Genomic DNA, 7833 nt, shown 5'->3' with positions numbered 1-7833 from the left:
AAATAGGATAAAAACATAATACTTCAATTTTTAACTTCAACATATATATTACCAATAAAAAAATATAAATATTATATTTTATGTAATAAAAAAATCATTTACAAAAAATACGAGGGAACTTTAAACATGAATACAATATTGTTCAATATATATTTAAAAAGAAAAAATAGAATATGTGTACAAGTGTAAAATATAAATAAAATCTGTCTTCATATATATAACAGTAAAAGTATTTTAATCCATAAAAAAAATATAGTTTTGTATAAATTTGCACAACAAAATGATATAACATTTTATAATATTCTTATACTAAAGAGAAAATCAACCCCAAAAAAAGAAAAACTCTACTACACTAATATTAGACTAGTACCTTAAGTTTTCAATGAAATTTTGTTCCAAAAACAAATTGGTGAGTTAAGAAGCTCTGTTTCATTGTTTGATTATGCCAGATAATGCTACACCTCTTTCATATTCATCACTGTTTTAGTCTACTACAATGCTACTTTGATATATCAAAGATAATAGTCATTTTTTTCTCCTGCTGTATTACATGTTCTTAAAAATTATTTCTCTTATTGAAATATTTCTTTTAGTCTATGGTCAACTATTCATGTTCCTTCTATTTGTATTTCGATCAGTGTTAAAAGCCTTCTTCATATTGTGATGTTTTAATATTGTTCTTTTAAGTTCTTATAAATTTATTTCTCATTCTAAGACAAAATCATAAATCTTTCGGTATAAATTTCTTTTACAATAAATAATTAAGCTTTCTAAACCATAGAAGGTCTGACTATGGAGCTTTTATCTAATTTTATAATAACAGAGTTTTAATGATAAAATAAAATGATTGGTATAGATAAGAGGTTTACAAACTAATAAACCAAACAAAATTACAGTCCTAACTTAATAACCTCTACTTTACTAGTTTATATAGTTTTGAAAAAACAATAAATTCACATTAACATAATAGCGATGATCCTTTTATAACCAAGTACACAAATCTTACACATAAGTGCATAAGTGTACATATCGCATATTAATTATAAAGAAAAGGGAGAGGTAGGAATAACAGATATTAGGTTAATAAAATCCTATTTGAAAAGATTTGAACGAAATAAGTGGTGAAGGTAAAAAAAAAAATATGTTTGATCAAAATATTGAGTGAAAAGTTAGATTAAGGACTAAGATAAAATTTAAAAAAGAGTTACAAAGATATGTGAAATTAAATGTTAGATTTTCTGGACTATATGTTAATTATAATAAAAGGGAACAAATAAGAACTGAGTTTAGCAATTGGATTTTTAACAATCAATTGGAATTGAGAACTGAATTAGATGAGAGAAAGATTTCAATGAAAAACATCTCAACTAATAGAATTCATGCATGTATTAACAGATCATTCATTACATAGAAAAGGTGAGAATATATGAATTTGAAAAGATGAGGAGGGAGAGGAGTATATGATAAAATTTACATGCATAAAATTGCAAGACATTTAATAGGAAATATTATGATATGTTCAAGTTATTTTCCCATCTGCATAATTTTATGCGTGGAGGATAATTTTAAATAGAATTGAAACAAAGAAAAATCTTAGGAGGAAAACAACAACATTATAAAACACTTATTAGTGTGGGTTTGAAGAGGAAATTGTAACTCACTTGTTTATTGCTTATAACTATCTAAGTATAAAATATATGTAACAAATGAGTCGGTACAAACGCAACACATATCTAACATAGTATAGAATATATGTAATAAATGAGAAGGTATGAGCACAACACACCCTAATGAACTTTATGTTCATTTTCAACACTTTTCCTATGACTTTTAACAAAGGCGAACAAACTATGGAAGTGAATATGAACTTCATATATATGGAACATATGGAATCATAGGAATACAGTTGTTTTCTCTAGACAAGAAAAGTTGTTTTCTCTAGACAAGGAAAAGTTGACACAAATGAAAATATTTTCTTTATGACATAATTGATCAGAGTTTGGACATAGATGAAATACAAAATTCCTGATGTAAAATTTTTGTACATTGAATGACATTAATGTCCAGATGAGTATATTAGATCAATCATATAGATAATATACAGGGGTATAACATAAACATACTGGTATCTAAGAATGTGAGAGATAAACTAACCTGTAATAAAGAAAAGAGGAAATGATATATAAATTATTAAAATTATTTGTGTGTTTGTTTCTAACTTTTGTGCATGGGTCTTGAAACTATAAAAAAAAAAAGAGTTCTACACCCACTATGAAGGAGTACAAAGTGGATGTGAAAGAAGGTACGGAGAAGCACAACTCAATTGCCTGAAAGAAAATCTTATGTGATGACTAACGAAATTTGTTGGAGTCCTATGAAGATACTATCTACTCCTTGACATATATAATACAAAAGATTGACTCATTTTATACAACAATTTGAATTTTTATGTGCCATATTTAGGGTTGGTAAGACATGTTGTTTGGCTTAATAACTCAAAATGAGATTTGCCTTTGTGTACCCAAATGGTTCACAATATATTATGTTTAGTATAGGATGAGTAGAGAAATATGGTTAAAGTCACATATTATCACAATCCCTCTCGTAAATATCATGTATAAAAGTTGGAGTAATCCAAATACCTGATTTATAAATATATAATTTTTTTTTATGATAAAAAGAAAATTCTCCTACTTTGTTCTCAACCTTTTATGAACTTTTTTTCTAGTTTTTGGTAATTTTTTTCTACCAATCAAACATTCTCCACCACCTAGACATATCCATCTCCCTCATATGCCTCACTTCAAAATTTAATGATAATTCTATCTTCTAGTCTTTTAAGTTATTATCAAGTCATTTTGACTAATTATTTTTTCAAAACACCTTTTGGACTCCTTTCACTATTTGAAGAGTTTTTTAATACCTACCCTCCTCTTGTGAGGGCCACCATACTTAAATTATATAACACCAATATTTTTCATTTTTATCCTTCTTTGTTTGTATTTTTCCAATAAAGCCTTATCGAAAATGTAAAGACATCATTTTACTCCTAGTCCTATGCTTCTTTGCAAAACAAATTCTCTTATAAGCTTTTTGACAAATCTTCTTTTTCTCTTAATCTCCCACAAAAAGTTACTTTATTGTCTGCTTGGCTTCTTGGTCTTCTTAGAAATTTTGAAAAGAAATAAATGAAAGATAGGTAAACACATCAAAATTGGTTCCATAGAACATAATCTTTGTATATAAGACAACACTTTGATTGGCGAGTTTGAATTGCATAACCATAAAAGATAATTTAGGTAATAGAACAGTGCAATTATCTTGCAATTTATACGTCCTACGTGGTACATCTGAATAATCAGTTCAACATCTTTTCTTTGAGAGTATGATATCTAACTTTGCTTTAAATGGTTTGAAGTATTAACAATACAACATAACCAAACTTTACAACATTATGACCATTTTTTATATGTTTGGTTTGAGTATAACAGGAAACAAGTTATGGAAGGTGATGCAGGTGGATATGATGGGAAGTATATAGGACCATAGGAATTTCATTGTATTTATAAACGACCAAAGGGATGGTGAGGAAAGTTAACATGGTTAAAAGCTTGGACATGGTTGAGAAACAAAATATCAAAGACAAAATTTGTATACTTTGATTAGTGTCTATGTCAAAAATCGTATATTCAATACGTCCTACATTGATTCAGAAGTGAGATAAAAACAAGGATCTCATGCTATAATGTTCTTATCTAACCCTTTATTGTCATTACCTATGCTATGTGTTGTTTTGTTGTTAAGGATTTTAGGCAAACTTTTTTCAAAGGAGATAAATATGTCTTAGAATTATCAGAAACAAGCTACTCTAAAAAAGAAATTATCTCTTGCTAACTTTAGTGGAAAGGATGATTTACAGGAGTTTTTTGGACTTCAATTTTTTTGCAAATCTATTGTATGTTATATATAGAACGTTAGATCTATCTTGGTTGGATTACCATACAATTGCATACATGAATTATTTGTAATATTTTGGGTCGGTAGAGATTATAAGATACATCTCATTTATGGTTTGTCTTGTTCAGGATTTGAGCGTTGTTTGTAGGTTTTGTATGCTCAAAAGGATAGTATTCATAGGTTTCATTTTCTCATCTCCTATGTTTTTATTGGTATTGTATATGGGTTGATATATTTCTAATGTCTATTTTTTTATATATTAGTTATTGTTGATAAAAAAAAATTAAAAAAAATGAAAAAATACCTTGATGTTTTTATGACCTTATAGTTTATTTGCTAAGTTTACAAAAATAATTGATTTCTAAATTTCTTCTTTTTTAGTATTAGCCCGAACTAAAATATCCAAGTAAATGAGATAAATAACTTTAAAGTAGTTTATCAACCATTTCTTGTAATATTAGTCTCCCAACCCAAGTGGCCTTAACCTATTTTGTGGTAATTCTTCTTTAGCCATGATGCCAATACATAGTGCCTCAGCATAACCTCTATATTTTTTCTAGATTTTTTCCTTAAGAAAATCATGTCATCAATGAATTGTAATATGGTTATTTATACTTTATCACTTCTAACATTGTACCTTATATACATACTTTCATTTATTTTCTCCATCTATAATCAACTTTTCAATTCTCCAACAATAATTATGAATAAGAAAAAAGTTAGTGAAGTATATTCTTTGACTCATACCAAATTGGATTGCAAAATTTCTTAATTCATTCATCTATCTATGACTATTATATATTTTTATTTCAAAAAAGAAAGAGTTTCACTTAATCTATATATATTCATTAAAAATATCATACTTGTTTAACCACAGTCACATGTTTTCATTTCTAAGAGTAGCATCACGTAGTTCAAAATGGTGCAATCAGAACGAAATATAAATTAATAAAAACAAAAGTAGATAAAATAAAAAATCTAAATAAAACGACAATCTACATTGACAAAAACAATGAGATATATCTAATTTCTGGTAATGGTACGACTAATTTACACGTGTTTAGGAATTTATGACAGTTGAACGGTGCTGGAAAGAAGATGGAGATTGCTTCCTTGTTCTTTATCCCTACCTCTTCCTCCTTCTCATATCCCTATTATTGTTTCCTACTTTGGGCAACTTTACTCTTCTTCTTTATTTTTCTCATTTTTTTAAGTTTCTCATGGGGCTCCCTACACAGAATAAATATACATGCATCTATTCATTAATAGTTAAGCACAATAAATAAATAAATATACATAAACCTATTTTGGAAGATATTTAAAAATTCATCCTTACAATGAAAAAAAATCTCCAAAACTCTAAATGAGACAATTTTCACAAAGATCCAACCAACAAGGATATGTCTATCTGTATATGTGAGAGAGAGATTTTAGATTTGATTTTGAAGTTAATAAATCCCGTATTTTTTACCATGAGTGATTTAGAATAGAAAGATACATAAACTAGACAAATATCAAAATTTATTAACTCCTGGGATGAAACAAAAGTCCAAAAGAATGTGTTGACAGTATCAGAAGCTAAATGCCAGAAAAATAAGAGATAAAAAATATGCATTGTAGACAACACTTTGATTAATTGATTTAATTGATTATTACAATAAACATTGAGTTATTTTACAAAAAGAAATTCAAAGTGTTATGAGAATTGGGGCTTTTGGTGACAGAGCTCATGGTACGTTGAGGAAGGAAATATGAACACTCCTATTTATATTAACATGATAAGATCCAGGAGTCAATGGGAAAAGACATTAAGAAAAATGAAAAAGATATATGTAGGTTAGCATTTATCAATAATTACAAAAGGAGGTGATGAAGCAAAGCAAGTTAAGTAGAATTTATTACACCAGACATGGAAAGGGACCGAAGCTAAATGTGCAATGGAACAGCGCTCTTAACATGGCTAAATCGACAAAGAAGAGATCCTAATAATGTTGTGACTTTCTCATCTTCTTCTGTACCTTTATATTTTCCAACACTTTTTCTTAAATCTATATATTAATTGTGTTTTACAATAATTTAGTCTCAAAAGAAGCATTACTTTTTTTATGAATTACCTTATAGCTATCACATTTTAAGTTCTAAAAGTTAAATCATCATATAGGGTCAGAAATCAAAAACAATTTTATGTTACCGATCGATACGAAGCATTCAACTGCAGAATGAGTATGGTTTTATAGCTAAGTCTAATAAGCACTAGTGTAAATCACATATGGTTCATCTTTTTCAATGAAAAAAAAAATAAAAACAAAAAAGCAATAAAAGCTAAAAGCATATGGGGGCAATTTTAGTGGCTCCTAGGGTTTCAACTGTCATATTTGATGTAACTGTTTTGAAGTTTTATGATTGATTTGTTTTGCCCTTGGAAACAAAAGCTGCAAGAAAAAGTCGTTTGGAGAAAATGAAAGACATCCCAGTTAACTTTTTACCACCCAAAATGACAGCAACATTTACTAGATATAGAACATTAAATATAATATGTTCCCAAAGAAAAACCAGTGTGTGCTGTGGAGTATAATCTAAACAGAATAAACACAGATATGTGATTACTATCACTATATTCTTTGACTAATAAATTCCAAATTTTATGTCACCTATCTAATCAAATCTCAAGAATGCATGTATGGACTACAATATTGGAACTTTTCAGTAATTCTTTATATTATAAAATACACTAATATTGTCTGTGTTTTCTTTCAAAGTAACCTATTCATTCAAAATTCACCAGCTGCATTTTATAAATTCAGTGAAAAATTAACATTATATATGTATAGTATACAATTATTCCTTTTTCCCCTAACCCTTTTATATCTTTTCTGCATATATGAGAATGAAGTCAGCTAAAATATGTTTACAATATTGTCAAATTACACCTAAATGATAACTTGTTAATTTATAGAGTTGTATGTAGGATTTCATTAAAAATTTATATACTAACCGTATACTAAAAAAACCTTATTCTAATAATTCTTTTTAAAACAAGAAAAGGACATTTTGTTGTCCACTTGTTACCACTACTCTTAGATTTATATATTACTCATACAATCCTTCTTCTTTTTTTTGTGCTTGATGTCACATCAATAATTCTATTATCCTCTTTTCCTCTTATCTTTTGTTTTTTTTTTAAATAGTATAAAATTCACAATAAAAAGTATCATTCCTAAAAAAATTCATGTGCCAAATTCTTCAGTAAAAAAAAAAACATAAACATAAACATGTATTGTTAGAATCTCTGTAGTGTTTAAGAAAGCAGTATAGTATTTAATAGTAAATTTTTGATCGCCCCCCTCGTCCGCTGTGGAGTTGCAGGTTTGTCTGAGAATGGAGTGGTCACTCTCAAGCTATCATAATGATATAATATATCTTATTATATTGTACAGATTTGGTAATGCAGCCAAAGCCTTTGCTTTGTTCTGAACTTTTGATGCTTCAATACACTGGATTTTATAAAGTTCTATATTCAATCAAAATTACTTCAAACATAACTATATGTATGTATGGTTTTTTTTTTCAGCCTCAAAATTATTGTAGTAAAAGTTTATATTCTATATTTAACTGCTTATTTGTGACTCACTACATGATTTTTCTCTTCACAAACCATCACTTATTCTTATTAACATTTATAGATTCTTTTTTGTTTGACCACTAATTTTTATTATACTGCAGAAAAGGTAAACTTAAAAGTAATAGCCTTTTTATATATAGGTGTCACGAGTTACAACAAATCCAGGCCTACACGAATATCGTTAATCTAATTACTCAAAATAGAAGTTCACAAATTACAATTCTATTTTTTATACCCTAATATGTATACTTATT

Source organism: Vigna unguiculata, chromosome 3, assembly GCF_037176805.1.
Source record: "Vigna unguiculata cultivar grain cowpea cultivar isolate G323 ecotype 2 chromosome 3, ASM3717680v1, whole genome shotgun sequence".
In the NCBI taxonomy this organism is placed as follows: domain Eukaryota; kingdom Viridiplantae; phylum Streptophyta; class Magnoliopsida; order Fabales; family Fabaceae; genus Vigna; species Vigna unguiculata.
Note: the sequence above shows the minus strand (reverse complement) of the source record.